Below are 15,142 nucleotides of genomic sequence, written 5' to 3'. Positions count from 1 at the left end.
AGACTAACTCATATGGGCTGGTCCCAATTGATCTTTTTGTTGTTAGTCTATCTGCCCATAAAGCATTGACTAGTTTCTTATGCCAGTTCTTTTTGTTCTCTTCCAGCACCTTCTTTATGATATTTATTAAGCTTTTGTTTGATGATTCAGCAAGGCCATTTCCTTGGGGATAGTATGCAGTAGAATGGCCCAAAGTAATGTGAAATTTATGGCAGAAGTTCACCATTTTCTTGGATCTGAAAGCAGCAGCATTGTCTGTTATTATTTTGTCTGGACAGCCAAATCTAGCCAGTATATTGTTCTCCAAGAACTGAATAATTATTGAATCATTTGCTTGTCTGCATGGGGCAGCTTCAATCCACTTGGTGAAGTAGTCTGTTGCTGTTAAAATCCATCTGTGTTGGCCTGAAGATGAAGGATGAATTTCCCCAATGAAATCCAAGCCCCATTGTTGGAAAGGTCTCTCTGTTGCAATAGGTCTTAAGGGGAGTGGCAGCAACTGTCTTTTGCCCTCAAATACTTGACATTGATGACATGAGGTGGTGAATCTCTTAACATCTGAGAACATGGTGGGCCAGTAATACCCTGCCCTTAGTATTTTATCCACAGTGGACTTCCAGTACAAGTGTCCACCACAGTGTCCTGCATGAAACTCCTGCATGATATTGTTAGTTTCATTTTCCATTAAACAGTGCAGCAATATACCTTCATGGTTTTTCCAAAGCAGATTTCCATCCATCACACAAAATCTTGATGTTTTCATTTTTAAGAACCTACACTTAGTTCTGGACAGTCCTGGGGGAGCACACAGGTTTTGTAACACATAACAGATATCAGAGTACCAAGGAGATTGTTCAAAGGCTACATTGATCTTTGGAGTCGCCAGCTCTGTTTCACTGTCCAGCTGATTGATATCTAGGGCTTGGAAATTTGATTCTGTCATTAATTTGGCCAAGCCTTGCCCTTTTATTAGCTTTGTAGGTTTTATTTCAATGTCAAATTCTAGTATGTTGGCAATCCATTTTCCTCTTCTGCCCTCTAAGTTTTCTTGGGTGAGAATGTCTTTGACAATAGGACTTGGTACATAAGCCACAACATGGGAGTAAAGGATGTAAATCCTAAAGTCTTTAATGGCTTTGACCAAAGCATAGGCTTGTTTCTCCATAATTTGATATTTTAGGGGGCATCTCTAAGAGCCCTGCTGAAGAAGGCAATAGGCTTCTCATTCCCTTGGTCATCTTTCTGTAATAAAACAGCAGCAATAGTATGCTGGGAGGCGAAAGAGAAAATGATAAAGTCTCTGTCAAACTGAGGATTGGTTAACACTGGGGTTTGAGTCAAGGCCAATTTTATACCTTCAAAGGCTTGTTTTGCTTCAACAGTCCACTTTACTTTTGAATCTTTTTTTAGCATGTTGTTTAATAATCTGATTAGTTCTGCTAAGTTTGGGATAAACCTTCTTAAAAAATTGATTTTTCCTAAGAATCCCTGCAACTCTTTGACATTCCTTGGGTGGGGCATTTGTAGGATAGCTTGTATCCTATCTGGATCAATTCTTATGCCATCTTTTGAAATAATGTGTCCTAAGAGTTTACCTTCTTCCAAGCCAAATAATGACTTCTTGGGATTTAAGGAAATACCATATTTCCTGCATGTTAGGAAAATCTGTCTCAAATGTTTCAGATGTTCTTGGTCAGATTTTGAAAAGGGTGTAAGATCATCTAAGTAAATGACTAGGAAGTCATGAATCTCTTTTGCAAAAGCAATATCCATTGCTCTTTGAAATGTTGCCCCTGCATTTTTCAATCCAAAGGGCATTTTTACATATTTGAAAGTTCCCCATGGGGTTGTAAATGCAGTTTTGTCTTGATCATCAGGGTGTACTAGGATTTGATTAAAGCCTGAGAATCCATCAAGCAATGACATCCTTGAAGCCCCCACCACTCTTTGGAGAATGTGATCCATTTTGGGTAAAGGGTAGTTATCTTTGAGTGATACTTGATTTAGATTCCTTAAGTCTACACAAAGTCTAATCTCACCAGTCTTTTTTCTTGTAGGGACTAAGTTGGAAATCCATTCAGAGAATCTGATTGGTGCTATGATGCCAGCTTTGAACATTTTTTGCAATTCCTTTTCAATGGAAGGAAGGAGTATAGGATTGATCCTTCTCAACTTCTGCTTGAATGGTTTTTGATTAGGCTTGAGGGGAATGGTATGCTGAATGACAGAAGTATCATAGGACTTTAGGTCCTCATAGCCCCATGCAAAGACATCTTGGAACTCTTTAAAGAGGTCAATGTACTTGGGTTTTTGATCAGGGGGCAAAGAAGCAGACAGCTTTATTATTTTGGGCTTGTGAATGGTACCAATATTGCATTCTTCAATGGCTGCATCTAATGGCTGCATTTTTGGCTTCCTAGGGATGTCATTTGAATCAAAAATGTCCTCTAGCGGGGTAAGGCCTGTTGGAAGGAAATTGTCTTTGAGTTGTATGATCTCAGCTTCAGCGCTGGTCACCTCTTCACAGTCAATTTGGTGAATTTGCTGAATGTTTTCGTTGTTGAAGATGGTTGGATTCAGTAGTTGTTTTGCTGTTCTAGGTGATATTGGATGAACCATTTGTTGAAACAGTATTTGTGATTGACTTGCTGACTCAAGTATTTGTGATTGACTTGCTGATTCAGTGTCAATGTTTAATCCTGCAAACTCTTGTTGTAAGGTTAGAAAATTGTTTATTTGCATATCATCCTCAAATACTTGCCATTCTTTAACATTGTTTGGAATGGAGGGTCTGTACTTGACCTCGGCTGTGAAGCAGTTGTTTGTTTCCAGTGGAAATTTGAAAGTGCTGGCAAATGTTGCCAAACTGTGTGCATGAAGATTGTGGCCCCTTGAAATTTTTGTGATAAGGAACTCAGAGAAAGTGTCCAATATTTCAATTACAGCAGACCTGTAAGACCTCAACCTTTTGTCATTGGTGACAAAACTTCCTTTCACTTGTTGAATCACTAGATCAGAATCTCCCATGATCGAAACCGTAGGAGCTTGTAATGCCTTTACTAGCTTGAGACCTAGTAACAGAGCTTCATACTCTGCCATGTTATTAGTGCATCTAAAGTTTAACCTGCAAGCTCTGCCTTCTGCATGGGTTTTCTCTTTGTTATGTATCCAAACTCCAGCTCCTGCCCCTAACTTGTTGACTGAGCCATCAAATTCTAAGACCCACAGGATATCTTGCTTGACAGGAGATTTAAAGATCTGTTCATGGGATGGCAATGTAAGCAGGAGTTGGGGTTTCTTCTTTGGCTTGTGTTCTAGGACAGTTTCATCACTGGATTGAAAATCTTTGACAACTAGAGGAGGGGTCGTGTCCAGTGCTTGACTGATCAATATTTTATGGGTGGTACTTCCTTGATTAATGTTTTGTTCTTGCATGAGGGTTTCAGTCCTAATGTCATTGTTTGAGAGGCTTGCGCTGTCATTGAAGAGAATGAACGAATCTATGTCTGAATGGACAGCATATACAGGAAAGTTTTGAGGCTTTTCCTCACTGCTGACCATGTATTTCATGAGTGTTTCTCTGTAGAGTCTCTTTGGTTGCCCAAAGACAGAGATGGTGGCATATGACATATCTAATTGTAGGGAGCCTTGGAGTTTGGCTCCCCATGATCTTGATAACAACATCCCATATTTAGGTGGGATATCAGCGACTACAACATCCATTAGAATGGTTTTGTTGGGGTATTGAACCAGAGACACACATAAATCTTTTATTAGACCTAAACACTTGACTTGGCTGGAGTCAAAGGAAAACAGGTCCTTGTATGGTCTTGTTATATCCAAATTCAATCTTTCCATGACTGCTTTTGGCATGAGGTTATGAGAGGCACCTGAGTCAAACATCGCATTATGCAGTATTTTGTCATGAATATGCAAGCTGACATAAAAAGGTAATATCCCTGTAACTGCTGTTTTTCCATCTACCTCTGGGCCAAACAGTAATTCCGGAGTGTCATCTAACACATTTACATCATCTTTGCTATTAGTGAGTTGAAGGGATTTCTTAATCTGTTGTTTATAGATGTCATGCTTAGCTAGTTCTGAGAGGGGAATTGCTATCTTTAGCTTGCCAATCTCTGTGCCTAGGTCAAAAGGTTTATCAGCTTGGGTTTTGGAGTTAAGGATAGCAGCCCTTTCTTTGCTCATTAAATCTTCTTGTTGGTTTTCATCTTGACTTTGAGACCTGCCCCTTTTACTCATGTCTGGAGGGGTAATATCTAAGTCAGGGTGAGAGGACGAAGTTGCCATAGGCTGATGTAGTGGTGACAAAAGTGCGGTGACCTCTTCAACCACTACTTCTTCTGTAGGCAAGTTTGTTTTGTCATTAGGTTCTGTGACTATGGTTCCTTTAGACTGCTGTTTATCTTTTATCTTTTCAGGCTGATTTACATTTACAGTCCTACTCCTTAGCTTGTACTGTTTATGAACTTCATAGACAGCACTATCATATCCTTGTTTAAAATCAAAGGATTCTCCTGATTTAGTTTGGAATATTTTGATTTCATCATCCTCATGATCCTCTTGTGTTAAGAAAACCTGGCTTTTACCATCTAGACCCATTAGATTAATCTCAGGGTCTTCATTGGGTTCAGTTGATGTTGAAGTTTCTGCATAATTTTCTTGGAAAGGGGGTCTAATGTCTTGGTCAGCACTTGTCCTACCAATGTTCTGGTTTTGGGTTCTCCTAAAATTCGGATTTCTAGGAGGGTTATTTTGTGCTGCTTCCCATGATGACTTTCTTTCAACCGATTCCACTCTCTCACCCAATCTCTTCATGCTATTTAGTATTGCATCCAGCTTTTGATCAAAGCCCGAGGGTTCTTCTTTGAAGGCAGTCCTTTTCTCCAATTTTGCCCTGTTTCTTTTGGCAATTAGGTTAGCTTCCACTGTGACAACAACCCTTTGAGCTTCTTCAAGGGTTGGAGGATCTCTTTCCTTCAACTGATAGGCCATATCAGGGTCAAAACCATCAGGGAATTTATACAGGGCTAAATCAGGAGGAGGCCTTAAGTTCTGTGGGATAGCATTATATACATTGTTAAACCTAGCACAATATTCCAAAACTGTCTCCTGGGGACCTCTCTTAATAGTGTCATATTCACCAAGTACGTGGAGAGGATCTTTCTTCTTCTCCCATCTGTCAGTAAAAGCTTCGTAAAGCTGATCAGGAGTTGTAATGGAGTTTGCATTGAGGGATCTGAACCAAGTTCTAACATCCCCAGTTAAGCTTTGAACAAAAATTCTCATTCTGACAGTGTCATCATCTATTTCATAGGTCTCAAAGTGGTCTTGCATCTTCTTGGCATGCTGGATAGCTGTTAGAGAGCCATTTGAGTCAAAATATGAGATTTTGCTTTGATAATCTTGAGGTAAAGCCACAGCATTAGCTGGTATCTGCAGAGGTGCATACCTGTTAGCCATATTTATGAGGTTTAGAGGGTTAATAGGAACAAACGGGACAGCAGGGATCACTGGTATAACAGGGTTAATGGGATAAGTAGCTAGTGGGAGACTGGTTAAAGGAGTATGTGCAGTGGATGAAGATGTGAGAGGAGGACTTTGCGATGTTGATGGTGAACTAGGGGAACTAGGGGTAGACCGGAAAAGAACTTTGCAAGGAGTGGGAATGAGGCTGGGATAATCCGAACTTATATTTGCATCAGCAGGCTCCTCCTGCTTTTGCTGTCTCCGGATGTTTCTTTGGATGGTATTTGGATTATCAACAATGATGGGTGGATTAGGGTCAGGATTTGCCCTAGTATGCCGTGGATTTTTCTTAGGAGCCAGCTTCCAACCTGTTTTTTGGGATTTTTGTAGGAAGTTTTTATATTTGCAAGGACCGGATGAAGATTTTGGAATGGCTATATATTCTCAAAGCTGAGACGAAGACTCCCCAAACAAGCTCCTCCTTAAAGCAGCTCCTCCTTAAAGCTGTTAATGTGATGCAGAAACAGTTCTAAGGCCTCTTGGCTGGTTTCAGGTTTGATGGTAGCTTTGGAAAACAGATAGTAATTGAAAAATCCTAAGAATCCCCAGCGGAGTCGCCAATTATGTTAACACCCAGGTTGTTCCCTATGACTCCCAAGGGAATACGGCCGGGGTAACCACTAACCAATCTTTGGGTTACAGTTCCTAGCCTAACTGCAACCAGAGAGGGCTCTCTCTTTATGATTTGTCTCTGTTATGATGGTGTTTTAGGCTAGCTATTATGCTCAGGTTTTGGTTTATGTTTTGGTTGAAGGATTTCTTTCAGGTCTTATGATGTAGTGTTTAGACAGTATAATACCATTGGGCAATGGAGTCTGAAATTGTGAAGTGATCTGATACGCTGGTTTGGTGGTGCTCAAACTGCAGGGCCTATTGTGTATTTTAAACAGACAAACTAGATCAAATGGTGATGTATGTCGATCAACAGAAAGCAATTAAGAATTTTCTATTGAGCTGGTGGATGGAGGTGAACTGCACAGGAGCAAAACTTGAATTCCTGTGACAAAGGTCACTGTGATAGATGTATTCTGAAAGTGCAGCATTTAAGAATTACACTTAACTAGATTACAGCTGAAGGAAACATTGATAAACAACGCAGATTGAACTCAGGTTACTCAATGAATAAATCCTGAAAGCTATTCTTTTTCCTTGTTGCTTAGTATTGAAAACAGATAACATATATGGATTTTAACAAAACAACTAATTAACAGAGAGAGATACAGAGACTTATTGTATGATGAAATACACAGGGATCCAGTAGTTATCAACAGACACCAGAACGCATCCAACACCTCAGAAATCCGGGAAATTCCATTGCTTTGCTCTATTAACTTCTGAAAAGGATTACAGCATAAGAACTTCTTCAGGAGAAATCAACAACAACCCTTGCAATCTTATGCGAAGGGGACTTTATAGAAATGCGTATACAAAATATCTCAGGCATTGAGTCATCTGAGAGAGAAAAATATCTTCATTATTACGTTCAGAAAGTAGGCAAGGAGTTATTACAATTTTAAATGCAGCGTAAATGCCCTTTATGTCTGTCAGAGGATTGTTTTGACTTTTGAGAGTCACAGAGTCGGTTGCATTACTCTGTTTTAATTCTGGAAATACGCATTTACTTTTGGCTGCGCAGTGCATTCTCGGGTTTGCCAGCTGTGGTTTTCTTTTTCTGCTTTGTTGGCCGCTACATCCGCTGAGTTGGCTCAGCTTTGATTTATGCTGCATGCTGACTTTGCTGAACTGCGCTTTTTATATAAAAAATTTGTAATAAAAACAGAAATTTGGTGAATGCCTTAGTGATTACAAAATTCTCTGTATTGCATCTGTCCACCATTCCTGTGTAGGGAGCTGATGCCTGAGGATGGCCTCCATTGTCTCTTCAGCTTCTGTATATTTGAAAAAATTTGGGGCCACATCAAACAAGTGATTAATTTCATTCATTATGAAAAATAGATTTTCTATCTTACTATAGAAAACCTGTCCTGTAATAGGCCCTGTGTCTTCTGAAGTGCTGGCCTTCTCATTGATATGTGCTGAGGCAAAAACATTTACTCTTTTAGCATACTGTTCATGGGTGAATAATTTCCCTCCGCTGTTCAGTAAGCTAGGGAGTCCTCTACTCTGCAATACCTGAAATTTCTCCATGAACTTATTTGCCTCTGTTTGCATATCCTGGGTTCTTCTGTCCAATGTCTGCACCAGATTTCTAAGAGTAAGAACCCTCTTGATCATTTGAATAGTCTCAGTTCTATTTGTGATTCCAATGGTGGCTAACTGAGAACTTGTTTTGTGGTTAAGCACATTGATCATTCTTGTAGCAACTTCAGGCATATTTCCTAATAAGGCCCTTGATGTTCGGATTTCCTTCTGTGCCTTTGGGATGAGCTCTAGTTGCTCATGGATTGTCTCAATATATGGCCATTGGTTGTTGATGGATTGGCCGATATTGGACCATATCATTGTTCTGATCTCAGATATGATTTTATCTAGCTTGAGCTCATTCTCAAGCTCCTTGATCCTGTCTTTAAGGGCTTTGATTTCCCTGGCCTTTTCCCCCACCTCTCTTTTTGTCTTATCATGCCTTTCATTGACCTTGTCCAGCTTATCTCTGGTTTCATGCAGCTCTGTCATCTGAGCTTCCAGGACTTGTATCTCATTCTTTAATTTCTGCATGTCTAGGCTATGTGCCTGTTCTGTACTTGTAGGTGCTGCTGAAGTGGATGTAGCTGTTTGTTCAGTTTGTTGAGGTGGAGGCACAGTGGAAGGAGGAGCATCCTCAAGATTGATAACTTGAGGAGGAGGCTGAGAAGTCTGACCCTCTTGTCTTTGCTTTAGTGCTGCTTGTAAGGCCGCTTGAGTAGCCTCAGACTCTCCTAATTTCTCTTGTGTCTGCAGGAGTTGTTTATAAATAGAAATCAATAAATCTGTGGTGTCCTTCTCCTGTCTTTGTTTGGCTACCTCATCTGTTTGAGGGTGCATGGTGGCTGGTAGTTTCATTTTCTTCCTCATGGCGGCCAAGTCAGCATCCCTCAACTTCAAAAGTTCCTGTACCCCTGACAGATCTTTGGGATCATGCCCAATTTCAATAATTATGTCTTCCAGGGATCTTATTCTGTTGTCCTTTGCCTGGGATGATGCCTTCTCCAGTTCTAGTTGAGAGGCTGTGGCATTGAGACTGCTTTTTAGCTTATAATTTTCCAATGTCTCATCTGCTAATGAGGCATACACCATTTCGCCAGTTTGTTTATGCAGCTCAATTTTATCCATTGGGTGTATGTCTTTGGCCATGACCTCCAGGTTAGTCCTGAGGTAATCCGAGGTAGATTGGGGTTGTAATGCAGTAGGCATGAAATGGCTCATTATCATTTTGCCTTCACTTACATCAAAAGCAGACATAAGTCTCTGCTGATTGGAAGGAGCCATGTTTAGCAGGTGATTGTACAGTTGTACTTTAATAGGATCACTCCTCCTCTTGATGTCTATAAATTGCTGCTTGATGCTTACTTGTCCTTCTTTTTGCTGGCTGGAGGAGCTAACCTCTCCTCCCATGGTCCTGTCCTGTTCCTGCTGGAAGGAACTCGCTGAAGCTTCTCTGCTGGGTGGGCCCATGCCCAATGCCTCTCTTATTGCTATATCCTCCTCTGGAAAATCATTTAGTCTCTGCCTTTTCTCTCCCTGGTTTATAGAAGATGTCAGGGGAGTTTTTCTGTCCCTTTTTCTAAAGACAAATGTATCCTCCTTTTGAGGGGTTTGGAGGACCGAGGCATCAAAGGTAGTGTCTTGTCTTGTAGGCACCGTTCTTTCAGTGGTCTGAGGAGTCTCCACTGTTTCCTTTTGCTGGGCAGACTGCTCCTGCCTTTGTTCTTCTTGATGTTGTCGCTCTTGCTGTTCTGATTCTTCTTGCTGCCCTTGCTGCAGCCCTTCTGCTTGCTGCTGTAACTCTGCCTGCTGCTGTAACTCTTGTTTATTTATTGGCTCTGTCTCCATTTCCGTCTCTTTGCCACTGCTGGATATATTCTCCGTTACCTTGGTATTTTGCTGCTTGGCAGTTGAGGAGGATTCAGCCGCTCCCGTTTGTGTACTGGGAAGTGTGAATACCTGTGGACAAAGCTCAAGGTCAGCCAACTTCTTTAGATTCCTTAGTGCCCTCTCATTCAGCTCTTCTTGTGACAAGGGCTCTTCTAAGGTCCCTCTCCTCCATTTATCTTGGTTTGCATATTTTTCAATGTGAGGGATGCTATGGTGATCATAAGCAGACAACTTATATTTGAGCCTCCTTGTAGTTATGAAATGGTTAGGGTCATAAGGTACCCATAGAAAACTGGTTTGCAGGCCAAGGGCCTCAAGCATTCGCTCTGCTTCCCTCCATCCTTGTTCTCTCTCATTATAGATAATATGGCCAAGTTGGCTTCTGACCTTCAACTGTGCCTTTTTGCCTTTTCCTGAAAGATGAAGCACATCAACTCTGCCAAATTGTCTAAAGTACTCTAGGGCAAATAGCCTCATAGGCACATACTTGGGTAGTTTGAAAGGAGGAAGATCACACCCATATATCCTGATGACAGTGTGGTTTTGGTAGAAGTACCAATCCCCAATGCTATAAGCTTTTGACAGCTGAAGAATCCTTTGCATATCCTCAGTGAGTCTTGGTGGGGGTGAGCTCAGCAGCATTGCCATGGCTGGATGGATGAACAGATCCATGAATTCACAGTATGTGTATGGAGACTCGGGTCTGATATGGAAGACAGAGGACCAATAGACTATTGATCTGGGATTGCCTTGGGCATCCATTCTTTTGATTGAAAAGTGAAATTTCTGATGTTGATGATATAAGATCAAATGGTAAATGTAGGAGGTGTATCTGAATACCCTATCTCTCCTTAAATTCATCAATTGCTCATGAATCTTGTCTGATATGTAGGTGGCATAGTCATAGCAGATTGGTGACTTGCCAGGAGCAAACATAAGCATTAATACCAGCACAGTTGTATCAATATGCTCGACTGAACTATACCCCAAGATGGGAGAAATCATATCTGCAAGGTCTCTGCCCAGCTCATTGAGATATACATGAAGAATTGGAGGGGCTATGACAATATTGGTTTTGATGTATAGTTGATTGAATTTAACAATTTGAGCATCTGTGAGTTTATCCCCTTGTTTTATCAGATTTATCAGTGATAAAGGAGCCAATTTCTTCTGAGGGTTGAAGCAGAGCATGTCTCTGATAGCCTGAGGGGTAACATAGAAAAGTACTGCACCAGATGGGTCAAGAACAGCTCGCTGAGAAACATCATATTGTTCAGCACAGAGGTGGATTAGTTCAGGGAACTGGTTGACCTGAGGGAGCTTAAAGATAGGGAGAAAAGAGTCCCATAAGCCAAGTATATCTGTCCCATTTTCATGCTTGGCTTTTAATTCATTTAGCAGACGAAGGTGGAATTTGCTGCTCATAAGCTTCTCTTCCTCAATTTGGTAATCCATATCTGCTAAGGCTTGCCATTTCAAGTCCTTTTGAGGAGCATTCAGAGGTTGAACATTTAGCACTACAGGTGTCTCCATTGCACAGGAGGATTTTGAATCAAGTGTAAAGTGATTTTGTTTTGAGCAGGACAGCACAGGGGAATGCCTCTGTACCAGGGAGGTTAGATAATCAGGAATAGAGAGGGATTCTAGAAAATAGCAGTTGAAATACTATTTATGGCAACTGGGACCAATATTTGGCTTTTCCTTTCTCTCTCAATGGCGAAATTTGGTTTAAATGAACCTGCCGCGATTGCGCAGACAGAACTTAGTTTTTCAACAGAATGTAGATAGAACAAAGCTCGGCTGGTGTTTTTCGAGGTGGTAGTTGGAAATTGGAAGCTCTGCAGAGGAATCCACTGGTGAATTTATAAGTTTTAACGTCCTTTAAGCTTTCGGAGTGATTTATAGAGAATTGCAGGCGCACGGAGGATAAATGATGAAGAATACCTGGTAAAACAGTGAGCAGAGGTCGTATATGCAGGCTGGACTCGTACGCTGGAGGCCTCCTGGTCGATTTAGCAGGTTGATAGCAAGCTCGGACGTGAACCGCATGCAGCAGAGAGAACGAAAAATGAATGAAAAGAACGTAAAAATGCGATTTTTGGCCATAATATAGACTTTTAGCAATTTGGCGCCTTTTTGCGATGACGTCAGCATGACGTCATTGGTGGGGTCAAGGTCGGATGACGTCATGCTGACGTCATCGGGTGACGTGGCGAGCCCTGACTGGCCCACGGGGATGATGAGGTGGCGGGACAGATCGGCCAACGACTGGAGCGAAAGTTGACGTGGCGGCATAGGTGGCGGTGACGTAAGGCGACGGGGAGCTGACGCGGCGAGGACGTAATGCAAGCGGAATGGGGAAATCGGAAACCGGCAGCGGTTTCGTATCGCACCGCTTACGGTACGGTGGCGGTAAATATCATTTGTACCTCCGACGCGCTGTGGCGAGGGCGCGTGGCAGCGGAGTGACGTACCCAAAATACGGCCGTCGGAAGGTATCGCCCGGACAGAGGACCTGCTCCGATATGGATGCTGACCGTCGGATCTAGAGGAGCAAGATCCAACGGTTATCGGGAGTTTGACGTGACAGGAGGATAGTACGGTTAATGATCGGGCGTCGGAAGGGGTTCGATGCGATAAGGGCCGTCAGATCTGGAGGGCTTGATCCAACGGCCATCGGGAAGGTGACATGATCAGTGTATACGGCAGCGGGCGGAGGCAAAAATACGTGTTTTGAAAGATTTTTCCAATGTATTTCAAAAATCAAAGTGTATGCGCAAACTTTGGTTAGGGAATAGAAAGTGGGCTTTTTGGGAATTTTGGCAGTTTCAACGGGTTTTCATGGGTAAAAGGGTTTTTATAAGGTTTCTCTTGGCAAATAATGGTTTAGCGAGTGGAATGACTTGAGGAAAGGGAGGGTAGATGAGTTGTAGGTTCATCCAAGTGGCCAGATGCCACCTTGATCCCTGATATAGGACTTATTGGCTATATTGCCAAGGGGATGGGTATTTATATAATGCTTGGGGTTTATACACCATGGTGTTAGTATTAATAGGGGAAAAGGTAATATAGGGGATTTACATAGTAGAATTAGAGTTAGTATGGATGAGGGGGTAAGTGGAGGGGAAACCATTAAGTTTATGTGAAACAAACTTGGTTTTAAGAGTAGATCAAAATGAAAAGATTTTTAGACAAGAAATGTGGCTTCTAAAGATTAAGAACCACCATGAAACCTTAGTCTTTTCCATGAATCTTAGCTGATGGGGGAATGTTAGAAATGAAATTGGAGGGGAATGAGGGAAATTAGTCATGCTTCCTGCTGCAATTCGATGAAGAAGAACACCTTTGTCAATTAATTGACTTTGCTTTGATGCCCACAGTTACCATCTCTGCAATGGTAGGGAAAACCTTTCTGCGACCCCAACTACTTACCCAGCTATTTGCCTAGCATTTTTATTTCTTCTTGGAGGGTGCACTTGGACTTGCAGACCCTTACTTGCCTTTTCTTTTCTTTGGCTTTTTTCTTTTGCTTTTTCTATCTACTTCTACCCTTATCTCTTCCAAGGTCCCAGATTAAGCTGTTGGGAGCCTTTTCTTCTCTACCTGAACTAGTTGTCTGCCAAGATTAAGCAGTTTGGACAGACTTCTTTCTCTATTCTATAACTGAAAATTGAAAACATGGCATGATCCAGATTAAACTGTTGGATCATCCACCAAAATTGACATAAGGTCATCAACATTGAAACACTTTACACACCTCTTGTTCTCTAGGAAATATGGGATCTTTGTGATATCAAAGCAGAGCATATTTGGACTTTCCCTTGCCAATCATGAAATATGAAACCTATTGGTATAGGTATCCAACACTACCTTGCTGACCAAAAAAAGAGATGTGTTTTCTTAGGGTTCATGTTCAAGAAGCCTATTAATAGGAGGTTTGATCTCCTTATTTGTATCATCATTTTTCACAGATCAGAAATACATAAGTCTATTTGATGTTCACAACTCGTGAACTAAAGGAGGCAGAATTGAAGACTTGTTTTGGGTTATGAAGACTATAGCTCCTATAATAGCTCAAAATATATTACAATCATCTGAAGTATGTATACATGTAAAAGCTCAGACTACAAATGAACTGTCACCTATCCTTCAAACCTGTGGAGACATTTCAGAACTGTAACAGAAATTTCATTTTGGACTTACGAACCTGTTTAACATTTCTATTGCAAATTGAGTTCTGAGAAATATTGCAGACTTTTTGTAACGGTAGTTCTTAGCTTCGGATTCTTTGAGGGAAGTGAATATCATAGTGACCTTTGATTTGACCGTGGATATATCAAGACTAGCATATCTATCACAAAGGTAGTTTGAAGAAAATTCTAAGTCTATTGAAGGAATCTCAGTGACTTGTTGTAGTCTATTTTGAAGTGCCTTTGTTTCAATTTGGAAACTATTTGAAGAAATTGTTTAAAGAAGCAATATGTGATCCAAAGTCCACTTGCAAACCTATACAATGAATGCGGAACTGAGATTGCAGACTTGTGCATGCAGTAACCCATGGAAGAACTGTTACCGGGAAAAGTGTCTATTTAGAACCGCTCTATCCCACTAAGGTGTGACAACTGCCTTAGAAACAAACAAAGAAAAAACTACTTTTGTATTTCCTTTATGAATTATAGATAGAGAGGAATAGAAAGAACCAACCTGTGTCTTGCGCTAATCCTTTGATCCAATCCCTCTCTTCTTTGATAGTCTCCAGCTACCTGCTCCCTTGCTTGCCCAGCTTCACAAAGTACCTGTAAGATCACAGAAGAAGAGCACTATACAAAGACATGGATCCATATTCATAAACAACTTAGGATCAGATTTAAGTTAACCATACAAAATGTAACAAGCATCAATGATACAAAAGCATGGAGGAAAACTCAAATAGTTTTTATTGATAAATAAGAAAAGATCCAGGAGGAGTTACAACCAGTGGTTCCGACCCAGCATCAACCTCCCAACAAAGAAGCCCCTCTTCACCTCAAACAAAGCATAAATCACCCAACAATTTGATGTTTGTCTCTAGAAACCAACAGCAATTCCTTACAATATGCAAAATTCCAGCCCCTGGATCTCTGGGATAAGGGATCCATATATAGATATCTGTAAGGAGGATGAGTCAGCTTGTGATTTTATTAGTGTCTTCTCTCTGTCAGTTCTTGCTTCCACTTGGAGACTGAAGGCCTCTTACTCATCCTTCGTCAAATTCAGTGAGGCAAGTGTCACAGGAGAAGATTCTGGAAGCTTCCATTGTCTCTCCACCTCGCGGAATGACACTTCCATTTGTCATTTCTCGCCCATCGCACCCCACAGAAGGGAATTTTGAAATGCAACGCACCCTCACACTGTATTTAGGTGCAATGCAACGCACCTAGCCAGTGGAGCAGCTGAAATGATCCTGTTTTGACCAATTCTGAGCAGTTTCTGGTGGAGAACTTCTGGGAGAAGCTGTAATCTGTTGACCCATTTCCTTTAGGGGCTAGAACAACACTTTTAGGGACTTAGGAGCCCTTGGTTT

Source organism: Pinus tabuliformis, chromosome X (assembly GCF_031772625.1).
Source record: "Pinus tabuliformis cultivar Carrire ecotype Pingquan chromosome X, CPIR1, whole genome shotgun sequence".
Classification (NCBI taxonomy): Eukaryota; Viridiplantae; Streptophyta; class Pinopsida; order Pinales; family Pinaceae; genus Pinus; species Pinus tabuliformis.
The sequence above is the reverse complement of the archived record's forward strand: the minus strand, read 5'-3'. Positions refer to the sequence as shown.